The following is a 13,712-nucleotide window of genomic DNA, read 5'->3' as shown; positions in this document are numbered from 1 at the left end:
GGAAGCTGGATATAGTGAGAGGAAAACTACTTTTTCAAGAGCTGAGGACTGCAGAGGTGGTACTGTAGAATTACTCACTGGAAAGGTGGGAGGGTTGAGAGAAGGCTAAACTGTTCCCAGAGGAGCTCAAAGATAATATTCAGACCCTGTATAAAAGACTCTTTATTGCTCATATAGCTAGGGGTATCAAAGTTGGTAGAGGGAGTGGATGGCAAAATAAAATATATAATCCCTATGACCACATCCCAAGGTCAATACCTGACTAACAGCAGCTGGGAGAACCTTGAAACTACTTGTAGTTCTTTAAAGTTTCCAAACTATGCTTACTGAGCCTTCATTACTGAGGCTGGTTAAATTTCATAGAGGAGTGGGTGTACCACCACCAGTTAAGCAGGGGAGAGAGGCTTTCCGCTTCAGATCTACACTTGCTCTCGCTTTCACCCTCTCCCTTGCCTTTAGTTCTGATTATCTGCAGGTGTTGGTGGAATGAATCGGTAGATTAGGACCTAGTATGTGTTCAAGACCATGGGGTGTTGGAAAGGCTTTAACAGTCTGTGTTCAAGAAACTTTAGTTCAGTGGGAAGCAGACAAAGTATGGGATCAAACTGGATGATACACAGTCCATACTGGATGATAATAGAGTGCTGTGTCCAGGGCACAAGCAGGTGCTGTGGTACACAAATCCAGATTTGGAGGCAGCAAGTCAGAGGGGCATTGGATAAAGGGTAGCTCAGTAGCAGAGGTAATATTTGAGATATGCCACAAAGTGGGAGTAGAATTTCTGTCAGAGCAAGGGAGGGCATGTTAGGTTAGAGATTATCAGGAGCAAAAGCCAGAACACATACAAGAATATGAAATGTTTGAGGGCAGCCAGTTTGGGGAGGAATGTAGTGGAAAGGTCACCATAAAAGTCATCAAATGCTACCAATTGTGCTGTGAGCCTCCAAGAAGAATTGGAGAACTCTCTAAGAGATACAGGAGTGATGGATCTATCTCAAATCTATAGAGAAGTTGTTCTTTGAGCTCTGTCCTCTTTGCTTGAGGCTCCAGGAGTGTAAGCAAGGAATAGCCAATTTCCAAATTTTAGGGCTCAGTAGACTTGCTAGAGGTATGGGGATTGAAATACCCCTTGGAGGTAGGGCTGTGAAGGAGAGGTGGGGAAGCTTTGAAAACAGTCATAAAAATAGAAAGACTTCCCTAGCCCTCTCAAACAAGACCAAAACCAAACTCCTAAAAGATAAAAATATCCTGGTAGCAGACTTTCCAGAGTGCTTGTTTGTGTTCCCAAGGGTGATGGTTCCCTGTAGACTCCTAGACTAGGGATAGAATTTCTCACATCCTGTTAGGTCTCTGGAAGAAGAGTAGATGGTTTTTCTGTGAATTGGGATTTAGGACTGGGACCTTTCCAGTTCCTAGAAGGCCGTTATCAGTTGTGTATTCATGTGAGCTTGCCATAGTGACTATGTGTCCATTGTCTTTGCTGAACAAGATTAGAATTGACTGTGGCTGCTGAAGAACTGCTAGGCTGCTGAGTTATCCAGCATCCCTATGAGGACCTGATAAAAGCACCCCTCCTCCTCTTTTCCTTATCATGGGCCAGTGGCATTATGAATCCATTCAGGTGTCCATACCAAAAACCTGCAATTCTTGACTTTTCCTTCCCACCCCTTTACCTGTCACCTAATTCAAACTTTTTTTGACCCTGAGCCGTAGTTACATGCATTTTACTTTGTGACCCACAGTGCATACAGGTTTCTTAGAGTAAAATTTTATAAAACTTACCTTTACAGTGTTGGGTAATCTCTGATATTTTATTTGGCTTCTGGCTTCCCTCTTCCCATTCCATGGTCTTCTCATTCCAACTTGGATCCCCCTCCTCTCTCAAGTTTTTTAGCATGGCATTTCTGTCCCAGCAGATGTGCTGCCTCTACTACTCTCAGTTGGTGCCATTCTGCAAGTTTCTTCTCTGTGAAAGGCCCTTCTTTCTTCCCTCCACTTGACAAACTCCAGTTTTTCCTTTAATATCCAGTTAAGGTGTTATCTTTCCTTTGAAGCTTTCCCTTCCCTCTGAAGTTAGTTCCTCTTCTTGTTCCCTTTGTACATTTTTTTCCATTTTAAAAAATTAAATTTGTTTTAAATGATATGTTAAAACATAAAAGTTGTACATACACATTAATGTTCTACTTTGATACCTACATGTATGCATGATTTTGATATGCTACATGTATATGTTGTATAATGTTTAAATCAGGTTAAGCATATCTCTCAAACATTTATCCATTTATCATTTCTTTATGGTGAAAACTTTTAAAAATCCGTTCTTTTAACTTGTGTGTTGCGGGGATCAAACTCAGGGCCTCATGCTCTCTAGGCAAGCATTGTACCACTAAGCTACATCACCATCCCTCTTCTAGTTTTTAAAAATCTATAGATTATTACTATTTGCCGCAGTCCAGCTGCAGCAAAATAACTGGGGGGTGACGAACAACTTGTGTAGATTGATATAGCAGGAGTGGAAGCGGTTTATTGTAGGACAGGAGCGGTATTTATACATTCCTCACAGCTTATCTAATTAACATAAACTAGATACAGCAGTCAACCAATAAGGAATCTCTACACTTAATGGCTCGCTGGCGTTACTTTACAAACCACTCCCTCTGGCATTTTGCCAGGCGCCATCCAGACTTGTTTACAGACTCTAACAACTATTATCTCTAGTCATCCTACTGTGTAATAGCACAACAGAACTTGTTCCTTTCTAACTGTATCTTAGTACCCATTTCCCTAACCTAATTTAATTGGGGTGTATATTTGGGAGAACTTCACTGCAAAGGTGACATTTACACTGACACTTAAAGGATGAGTAGAAGTAAATGAAAGAGTGAATGAGAAAGCACTCCAGGTGGAGGGATCTACTGGTTTTCAAACTTCTTACTAGCAGAGTTCTTTTTAAAAATGAAATCTTATGCTCAATCATAGTTATATAAATAGATAAAAGGATTGCTACTTGGGTTGAAGGAGGTGGACTTCATATCTGTACAACATGCTTACTATAAAAGATCCTTAAGTACCTCCATGGAAACTCAGATGGTACTTTAAAAACCACAGACCCAGGGGCTGGGGATATGATACTTTAAAAACTACAGATCTAGGGGCTGGGGATATTGCTCAGTTGGTAGAGTGCTTGCCTTGTATGCACTAGGCCCTGGGTTTGATCCCCAGCAGCACAAAATCAAACAAACCAAAAAACCCCACAGATCTAGTTCAATTTCCTCATTTACAAATGAGAAGACAGTTTTGGAAATTGTGGATTTCTCACAGTCCATTTAATCAGAGTGGAATATCTAAGACAAATCCAAAGTTAACTATGTGAATTGCTCCTTCTGCAATGCTTTGATTCCTGCTTCAGTGTCCTCTCTTGGTGGCCAAGCGACTGGGGGTCTCTTACTCTGAATGTGAACAGAATAGTAGGCATTTATTGATCCCAAGCTGTATGGCAGGCACTGTACTTCTGTATCTTGGTAAATCCTGAAAATGATATGGGGATCCTATAGTACAGATCACATGGGAGCACAGGGAAATGCCTGAACTGGTTGAGAACTTTTGCATTGGCCTTCTGGGGGCTAGAACCACAGGATATGAGCTTGAGGAGTTATTAGGATGGGAATAATTCATTGTAAACTACTTTTTAAGAAGTTTCTGTAGAAAAAGATCCATATCATGCACTGGATTTTCCAACTCAGCATTGGGCAGAAAGCCTTCCCCAAATGGGCCCTCACCATTGGGGTGGCCTTCATCTGAAAGGAGACCTCCCCATTTGGAAAAGAAGGGTCCACTCTCACTCTCACCTTTGGCTCCAGTGGGAGGAGGAAGAGGCTCAAAGGGCCCGGAGAATCCTCTGGACCATCCGACTAGCAGTGAAAGAAGAGAATCCAGCTGTGATAGGTTCACTGATCTTCAGAGAGCACCTTCTGGCACTGGGCCCCTGTCGCCTTCATGGGAACAGGCCTGCAAGATGATGATCCCTCCGCCAGGCCAACCACATCTTCCTCTACAAAGGCAAGGTGGATGTTATTCAAATTGTGGTAGATCATCGGGACCAGCAGAACTCAGAAGTTCTAATATGCCTCCTTTGGATAAAGGGGATGGGCCTATGTCTTCACAAAGGCAATCCAGTAGAGAGGAGACCATAGTCCATCTCTGGGACTCTGATGTGCCTGAGTCACCTCTCCCTGCTGAAAACCAAGCAACTGGCTCTGGCTCTGTTTTTGCACCTTTCCCTCCAGTCAGAGGTGCCTTGTTTCCAGTAGACCCAAGGAGTCAGTTCATGACAAGAGGACCTTTTTTTCCTCCACCTCCTCCAGGAAACAGGTATGGAGCACCTGGAGATTATTTTCCACCAGGCCCACCACCCCCTCCATTTCCAATGCGAAATGTCTATGTAGTGAGGTGTTTTCCTCAGGACCTTCCCCCAAGAGCTGGATTTGCTCCACCCACCCCTGCATTCTGAAAGTAGAAGTAAGTTCCCTGCAGGGTTCCTTCCACCTGCAAATGAGCCTACTATTCAACATCCAGAACCACAACAAGAAACCTGATGTTTTTGTTCTCTCTTCAAAAGGAATTTGACTTATCTCTCATTTTTAGTTTTTAAGTAACTGCTTTTACTTAAGTAAGTGACTATACTTTTGCTCCAATTGAAGCTAAATGGAACTCTAATTCTTACGATAGTGTTTTGTAAATAAAGATGGTTTAGGTATGAAAAAAAAGAAGTTTCAAGTAACAAAGTAAGATGAGAAGATGATCACTAGAGGGATGGTAGGAAAGCATTTTGTTGCTTTTTATTTTAAGATGGGGAAACACCAGAATATTTTATAAGCTAAAGTGAAGAAGCCTCTGGGAAAGAAGAGAAGGAAGTAAATTGTGGGGGTGGGAAGGGTTGGAAAGCAGATGAGTGCCAGACTCAGTCCAACTAGAGAACTGCCCAGGCAGATGCTGGCAGCTTTTGCAGGGGGCTCTTTAAAACCACCAAGGTAGTTTTGATGTAGTTGTAGGGCATTTAGGCTCCTGCCAGATTCCAGCAATCCAGACCTGCCATATATGGTGTTCCCTGGCCATGTACGCATCCTCTTTCTCCCTCCCTCAGCCACAGTTGCTCTGTTCAGATACCCACACTGTAGCTTCCCCCTTCTGCCCCAAATCAAAGGCCTATACAGCAGCACTATATCAGCTTTGTATAATGTAAGTGCATTGGTTCCTGCTACCCAGGAGCTTGTTCTTCATGGTGGATCCAACAGGCAGGCCACAGGTGTAGTTCTTAGAGGTGGCTCATTGTTGGGTGAGATGGCTCCAGAATGTGCCTCCCCCACACTTATCTGTTTGCTTACAGACTGTCTATTGCCCCATGCTCCCCCCACAGAATGGTTAGACTTTGTGGAGAGGGAGTTTAGGAAACCAGATGGAGATAGCCATGTACATAGCCCTGGGAAAGAGTCAGTGTGCCAACTCACAAATAAATGAACCATTCATTAGCACACTGCTAGGGCTTGAGTGTGGCCATGTAGGCTCTGCTTTCTTGGCCTTGGCTGGTGACAGAGTAAGGGAAACAAGCTTTGTGAAAAAGTCCCTTTTGGGATTCCTTCATAGCAGCCAGTGTGACAAACCTGCCCAAGCGCCCACTGATCTTCATTGAATTCAAAATTAAAATCCCCTTGGAGCAGGTCATAAACTACCATGTGGGCAAAGCAAGGCCAAAACACAACTGGCATTGTCAGAGCGCCCAAACAGAGCAAGTGAGACAGGATGCTCAGAGCTGCCAATACGTGGCAGGAGGTCAGCATCAAGAATAACAGAAATTCTTCCCTTGCAGTCTGAGGCCAAGGGAAGGAAGTTGTGGCTAGGAAATACTCCCATTCCTTTTAACTCTGCAGACAGTATTGTTGTTTTACCAGTTGTCTTATTTAGTGGGAAGAGACTCCTGGTGTTGTACTGTCACCGAATGGAGGAAACAGTATTGGAGACATTGTGGCTTGTGGGGGTGGAAGGAAGCTGAGGCTTCATTGTAGCTCTTCCTTTCTCCTTTGTGGGACCTTAAGTTACTTAAGCTCCTCAGTTTTCTTTTCTGTGAAATGGGAACAGTTATAATGGTTTAATGATTATGTAGATTGAGAGACAATGAATATAAATACACCAAATCATATATTAGAGGACTTATTAAGTGATAGTGCTCATTATTATTATGTCACAAGGCAAAGTCAATATCTTTAGCCTTTTATTATTTGAGATTCCTAGTCAAAGAGTTTTTCTTCCTTTGTCTCCTGTCTCTCTGCTTTGCCTTTTGGAGAGATTAGGGAACCATCAAATTGAAGGCTTGAACACTCCTCTTTTTTTTTCTTTACTTTGCTAGCTGCGTTGTTTGCCTTCCTTATATGTAAAAGAGATCAGTATTATTTATGAGCCACTGGGATCACTGAGAGACAGGATAGAACTGTGAAGCTTAAAACTTCAATAATAAATTGTAGGTTTTAGAACATCAAACTTGGGAGAAGCAATTGGAATTGTTCCTAAACAGAGAATAACTTACTCACAGATTAAGTCTATATTCAGAATAGATGCTTAGTAAATACTTGTTAATGAATGATTAAATTAATTACTTAATATTATGATCTTATTGTTAATCTCTTTTTAATGTTTATTTTGCATTCTTTTTTTTTTCCTGCTGAGAATTGAACCTAGGATCTTTCACGTGCTCCACTATGCCCAATTCTATTTTGCTTCTTAAGGGCAATTTTTATGTTTTAGCATGGAAGACTCCCCTCCAAAAGAGTCCTGAAATTATGAAGTTGACTCAGTGGCAAAATATGATTTGACTTGTCAACCTTTAACACACATTTATTATGAGAAATGCATTCACTATATGAAATGAAGTAGAGCTGTTCTATTCTTTTGTTTAAACCTATATTCTTGGCCTGGAATCCCAATGACTCAGAAGGCAGGAGGACTGCAAGTTCAAGACTAGCCTGGGCACTTTAGTGAGATTCTGTCTCAAAATAAAAAAATAGAAAGGACTGGGAATATAGCTAGCTCAGTGACATGTGAACCCCTTGGTTTAATCTTTGGTAACACATACATACACACATTAAAAAAAAAACAAACAAAAAACCTGGTATTCTCAATTGTTGGCTAGCTTACTAATGACTTAAAATGTTGTTTTTGTATGGTCAGATGTGGCAAGTGTTGGCTTTATTTTGCAGTGAGATCTAGAATCCTAAAGTCTTTGTTTGGGTTAATCATTCTGAATTTGTTTTATCATTTTTCCTTTCACCTTCCAACATGCCTTAATATTCCCTGGATGGTTCAGGCTATCCTAATAACTTTTTTGGGGGGGGCAGTAATGGGCTGGACCCAGGGCCTCATGCATGCTAGGCAAGTGCTCTACTCTTATACTCAGCCAAGCCTCATTCTCTCTCTCTCTCTCATCTTATTTTTACTTTTTGCCATATGGGTATTGAACTCAGGGGCACTCTACTGCTGAGCTCCAGCTCCAGTCCTGGTAACTCTAAACTGTATTTTGCCATACAGTTGTTTTTGAGTTGCAGTGGGTAGATTTACCCTGTTCTATTGCTGTGCCATTTTTTGTGTATGTGTGTGTATTTCAAATAAATTTTTAATTTCCCCCTTTCCTGTTAGACAACCAACAGTTACTTTTTGTTTTGTTTTGAGACAAGGTCTCATATGTTGCCCAGGCTGATCTTGAACTCCTAAGCTCCAGTGATCCTCCTACTGCACCCTCTTGAATAGTTGGGACTTCAGGTATGCACCCTCATGCCTGGCTATATTTTGTCGTTATAGACATGCTTGCCTAAAGTTAGCTAGTCTTTTCTCTTCCGATATGCTATTTCTAATGTGATGTTTGTTTTGAAACTTAAATTACTGCCCTTGTGAGGATTAAGTAAAAAAATACAGTAAAAGGGTTCTGGTGAATTTGTTCTAGTTGTTCAAGAAGGCAAACACAATATGACTGTGGGATCATATTGTGTAGGTTCAGACCTCAGCTTTGACGTATGAATGGGCTACTAGGACTTGGTTTTCTCAGCTGTGAAATGGAGACTGTAGGAAATAGTAACCTCATAGAATTATAAAGATTAAATGAAACATGTCCAAAGCCCTTAGTCTAGTATCTGGCACATAGTTGCCTTTGTTGTTAATTATAGCTCTTGTTCATTTTTACTATTTAAGTTTTTTTTCTTTAGTCATTTTTAGAATAGGAAAATTTGCAGATGAACTGAATTTAGCCTAGATCAGATGTTACCTTAACAATTGTTGTAAATTAGTAAAAATCTATTATCTCTGGTGTTCATAAAAGACTCCGTTAGGACAACTGTGGTATCTGTGGATGAAACAGAGTTGTAATTGAGCTCTATTCACTTCCATCTTATATGATAATATATAAGGTATTTCTCAATGTAAAAATAATGTGTGTAGAATGTTGCCATTGTGAAAAAAGGGAAAGAAAAGAAGCTTCCCATTTATGTAAAAGGATGAATAGGTATTCATCCAGGAGGGATTCCTAAGAAACTAGTTACTATGATTGGCTAGGGGAGGAAAGTAGCAAGGAGACTTTGTTTTTATTACCTTGTACACGTATTACCTGTTCACAACAGTTGTTAACAGAGAAAGGAGTAGACTGTGATAAACTTCAAGGTCAAGTAGTCTAGGAATTGGCCTTCAGCCTCTTGTCTGGACTTCCCAGGAGGCTGGCTGTCCAGCTGTGGGCCCAACCTTCAGCTCTGCTTTTCCCTTGAACGGGATAAACACAAATGTTCTTCACAATAGGACTATTTTTCTGTCCTTCATTACGTAAAGAATGTGATTCACAAACTTAGGGCAAAAATTAATTGAGCTTTTAGATAACTGAATAGTGCTGGTGATTGAACAGCCCTGAGGATTGGATCTTATTTTCCTAGAATTCATGGGAATCATTAGCACACTAGCTGTTGTTAGAAGAAATGATTCCTAATTTTTTTCTTTTCTTTTTTTTTTTTTTAGTTATAGATGGTCACATTACCTTTATTTTATTTATTTATTTTTATGTAGTGCTGAGGATTGAACCCAGTGCCTCATGTGTTCTAGGCATATAAGTACTCTACCACTGAGCTACAACCCTATCCCCTTCCTGGTTTGGTTTAAAACTTAAGCTGAAATTTTGCTCTAGAGCTTTATATTTGAAAGTGTTTTGTATCAATCAAATATCCATCAAACTAATTTGCTACATTGTTTTAGTAGTAATTCACATTTTCCCTCCTTGCATTTACAGGCAATTCATATTTTCTTAACTGTTAGATGTAGGTTATAACAAACTTTGCTGATTAAGTATCTCTCAAAAGGCAGTGCTGTCTTCAGTGAGTGTTTTTGGAACAACAGCTCTGATTACCATTGTTCTTTTAAAGCAAATATTCACCAAAGTTGTAATTTTTTAGCCCTGGTGACAATATTTAATTGCAGGGCTGAGGCTGGGAAGAAAGGGTTAACTTTTCATTTGCTCTCATCTGTTTTGAATGCCAAAATCTTACTACATTTCTTCTTCCAGTGGCTCACCTTGGTCTCCTTAGTCTTAGACTTTTTCTTATTAGGACATTTCAAACCCTTCATGACTTTTCTAGATCCATTTTCCTGTTTCCTATAACCTGCCCTCCCACACATGTAGGTATTCATTTTTCCCTTACCATGTGCTGACCTCTTCCATATCCCTGCCTTTGCTTTTAATATTCTATTTGTTGGAAAGCCAGTGTTGGGGATTAAACCCAAGGTCTTGCAAATGCTCTATCTCTGAGCTACATCCCCAGTCCTAGAAAGTTCCTACCCCCCCACCCCCCACTCCCCACCCCGCCACCCTTTTTTTTTTTTTTTTGTCTCTGCTTATCCAACTTCAGCTACTCTTCTAAGCCCCAGGTACAATGTCTCCTTTTCCATAAGCTTTCTCTGATCCCAGTCAAAAATAATCCTCTTAAACTCCATTGCACTTTCTCCTGGGATACTTATCATATTGTCTTTTAGGGCTGTTTGCATGTGGCACCTCCCCAAGGAGACAAACTGCTCCTTGAAAGCTGGGTTCTAGCTTTACCCATCACTGAAATACCCACACCAGTCATATACCTCCACACAGTAGGAGCTCAGTTATGTTCATTGGATGAATTGTCAGTCACCTTCTTGAGAATGTCTTTATTTTGTATTATCTTTTCAATCATTTGAGCAACTGTTATCTATAAGAGCTATGAATGAGCTGTGCTGTGAAACCCAAAACACTTCACCCCATGTTGATATAGTTAGAAAGTTTATGGTCTGAGAAAAATCCATGCCTTTTAAACCTCAGAGGGCAGGTGTATTAACAAACTACAGAATTTTCAAATAAATGAAGAATTCCATTACCTCATTATTGGTGTTGATGAATTGGCCTCTGACGACACTTAAGCATCAAAACACACAGTGTCTTTTCAGGTGAGAGACTGACATGAGTGATTTGATTAACTTTTAGAAAAGTCTTGTGAGAAAGGACTGTTGAACTTTCCCCAGTTGGTTTCTGTATCATATAAAGTAGGCCAGTCTTTTTCCATAACTTGTTTCATTATTGTCTCTAAGTGTTATTTCTTAGGCACTAATTGGGTTCACATTTAGAGGTTACAAATAAAGAATCGTAACATTGAATCACATTAGAGATCAGGTAGTCAGCCTTCTGTGTGAGCTGTGTTCCCAAACAAACATTTATTCAGTAATGGGCAAGTACTCTACTTTTTGAGATCAGTCCTCCTTTCTATTATTCAAGGCGGAGGCGGCAGCGTCATTGTTGTCTCCTCCTCCTCCTCCTCCTCCCCCTCCCCCTCCTCCCCCTCCCCAGCAGCACTTAATCACTGACCCACATCCTCAGCCCTTTTTGTTTTTTATTTTGAGACAGAGTCTCCCTAAGTTACTGAGGCTGCCCTTGAACTTGCAGTCTTCCTGTCTGACCCTCCCAAGTCGCTGAGATTACAGGCATGAGCCTCCATGCCCAACTGTCATTCAGATCTTGTTGTTCACTATTGAGTAAATCTTTCTCCCTCTATGGCCCACCCCTTGGTTTTAATTCACACTCTTGGATAAACAGTCTAGTCATTTATCTGTTATGTTTAAGGCCCCTCTCCTATTTTTCTCCAAGTTAGATGCCTTCTTATCTTTCATCTCTTCTACTTTTCTCTTTAAATTTTATTTTATTTTTAATTGACACATAATTATACATATTTGAGGGGTATAATGTGATTTTTTTTTTTTTTTTTTTGGAATCAGGGATTGAACTCAGGGTTACTCAACCACTGAGCTACATCCCCAGCCCTATTTTGTATTTTATTCCGAGACAGGGTCTCACTGGTTGCTTAGTGCCTCGCCTTTGCTGAGGTTGGCTTGAATTCGTGATTCTCCTGTCTCAGCTTCCTGAGCCACTGGGATTACAGGTGTGTGCCACTGCACCCAGCTATAATGTAATTTTTTTTTTTTTTTTTTTGGTGCTAGGGATTGAACCCAGGGCCTTGTGCATGTGAGGCAAGCACTCCACCAATTGAGCTATAGCCCCAGCTCTAATGTGAAATTTGATATATGTTACATTATATAGTAATCAAGTCAGAGTAATTAGCATATCCATCACCTCATATATATACTATTTCTTCAGGGTGAGAACATTCAAAATCTCTCTTCTAGCTGTTTGGAATTGTTACAGTTAAAGCTTTGTCCCGGGGTTTCATAAACTGACTTCCAGACCACTCACATATAATCGAATCAAGCCTTTATTGAAGCACATTAGTGGCGGCTGACCAGAACATAAAGCTGTTCCCCTGATCAGCCCCGAACAGTTGCAAGGGTGCTCCTTATAAGACTGAAAACCTCAAAAGGAATGTTCGGGGGTCTAGCCAATGCAAGCAAGCAGGTTACAGAAGCGGGAGAGTGCAGTCAAGTGGCGGGAAGCCTAACCAATCACAGTTAGCCCAGTCAACCCAGTTACAGAAACAGAGTCTTGTTATCCTAGTTACAGAAACAATGCCCCATTAGGTAGTTCCGTGTTCTTAAAGGTTTCTATAGCAATAGGAAAAGAACATCACCCCAGTCATGACCCTTCTACTTGGCATGGTCGTTCTACAGGATGAAGTCATAAAACAAAATGGAGTCACATTTGCTTCTACTATCATAGAATATGTAATATATTATTGTTAACTGTGGTCACCCTATTGTGCAGTGGAACACCAGAACTTATTCTTCCAACTAACTGTATCCTTTTGTCTCTTAAAATATAATGTTCAAAACTGTAGTCAGTAGATTCTGCTATTCCAAATAGATCTTGATCTGTGCTGAGTAGAACCGAAGTCTCACTTTGCGTGTTGAGGATATAGTTCCACGGCTATATCTAAAATCACTTTAATGGGAGGCAATATCATCATTTTGTTGACTTTACCTGTAAGATGTTTTCACATGTAGGTAGTTGTGTCTCATCTATCCTTGTACCCCTGCATTTGTTCTTCAGCCATTGACACAGCCTGTTTGAAATATTTTTAGCTCATGGTTGGGTCATCTAGCATATTGTTTTTCTGTCTAGCTTCTTGTCATTTGGCAGTTTGATAAGTATGTTTTCTTTCTCCATCTTAGTCATGAAAAGAGATGTTTAGGCAGGCCAGGCTGGAATTGTTTTGTTGTACCACGCTGTTGCTAGTAGATTTTAATGGGCAGGATTAATTATATTAGGAGAGAGAATTGTCAGTTTAGACTGATCATTCCATAATTTCAGCAGGAATTGTCTTTTAGGTGACTGGTCTGTTGTAGCTACTTAACAATTAATGACGGACAGTAGAAATCAGTATGGTTATAAAATTAGGAACCAATTTGAGAGGTTGGTGATCTTGCTTATATTCTTATATATAATTAAATATAATATTTATTAGTTAATAAAATATAGCTTTTATCTTCATATATGAGGTTATAAGCAGAGAACCTTCTGGCTATGTGGCATAGGGAAAGGGCCCTAAACTTGGCCTTATTATGTTTATTCATTTAGTTATTCAGTACATATCTATTGAATGTCTTCTACATGGAGATACAATGTTGAAAAAAACCAAAACTTGATCTTTGCTTTCAGTGGAATTTATATCAAGTGGGTGAAACAATTTAATACTTTAAAAAAAGTAATTATAATACTTTCTATGATCTGTGTTCTAGACAAGTGTTATCGAACAGAAATACAATGCAAGCTATACCTGTAATTTAAAATTTTGTAGTAGCTAAGTTTTTTTTTTTTTCTTATTCCAAGGATTGAACCCAAGGGTGCTTAACCACTGAACCACATCTCCAGCCCTTTTTAAATATTTTATTAGAAACAGGGTATCATTGAGTTATGTAAGACTTTGCTAAGTTGCTAAGGCTGAGTTTGAACTTGGGATCCTTGGGGTCCTCCTGACTCAGCCTCCTAAGTGGCTGAGAGTTTTAAAAGCCAAAAGGAACAAATGAAATTAATAATATATTTTATATTTAAAATTAGTTATATATATTTAAATATATTAGTTAAATATATTTAACTCATCTGAAATATTATTTCAACATGAAATCAATTTTAAAAATTGGATATTTTCTATTCTCTTTCTTGGACTAAATCTTTGAAGTCTTTGGATTTATTCACATTTAAAGTGCTCAATAGCCACAGA

General features: G+C 39.8%; 1 protein-coding gene across 2 annotated transcripts in view; it reads left to right on the top strand.

Annotated features, from left to right (window-relative positions):
- Positions 1 to 13,712, top strand: part of Uqcc1 (ubiquinol-cytochrome c reductase complex assembly factor 1) — a 90,231-nt gene that overhangs the window by 35,938 nt on the left and 40,581 nt on the right. The gene's annotated exons all lie outside the window — the stretch shown is intronic.

This window comes from Callospermophilus lateralis, chromosome 3, assembly GCF_048772815.1.
Source record: "Callospermophilus lateralis isolate mCalLat2 chromosome 3, mCalLat2.hap1, whole genome shotgun sequence".
NCBI classification, from domain to species: domain Eukaryota; kingdom Metazoa; phylum Chordata; class Mammalia; order Rodentia; family Sciuridae; genus Callospermophilus; species Callospermophilus lateralis.
This window is presented reverse-complemented; position numbering and strand designations above follow the sequence as displayed.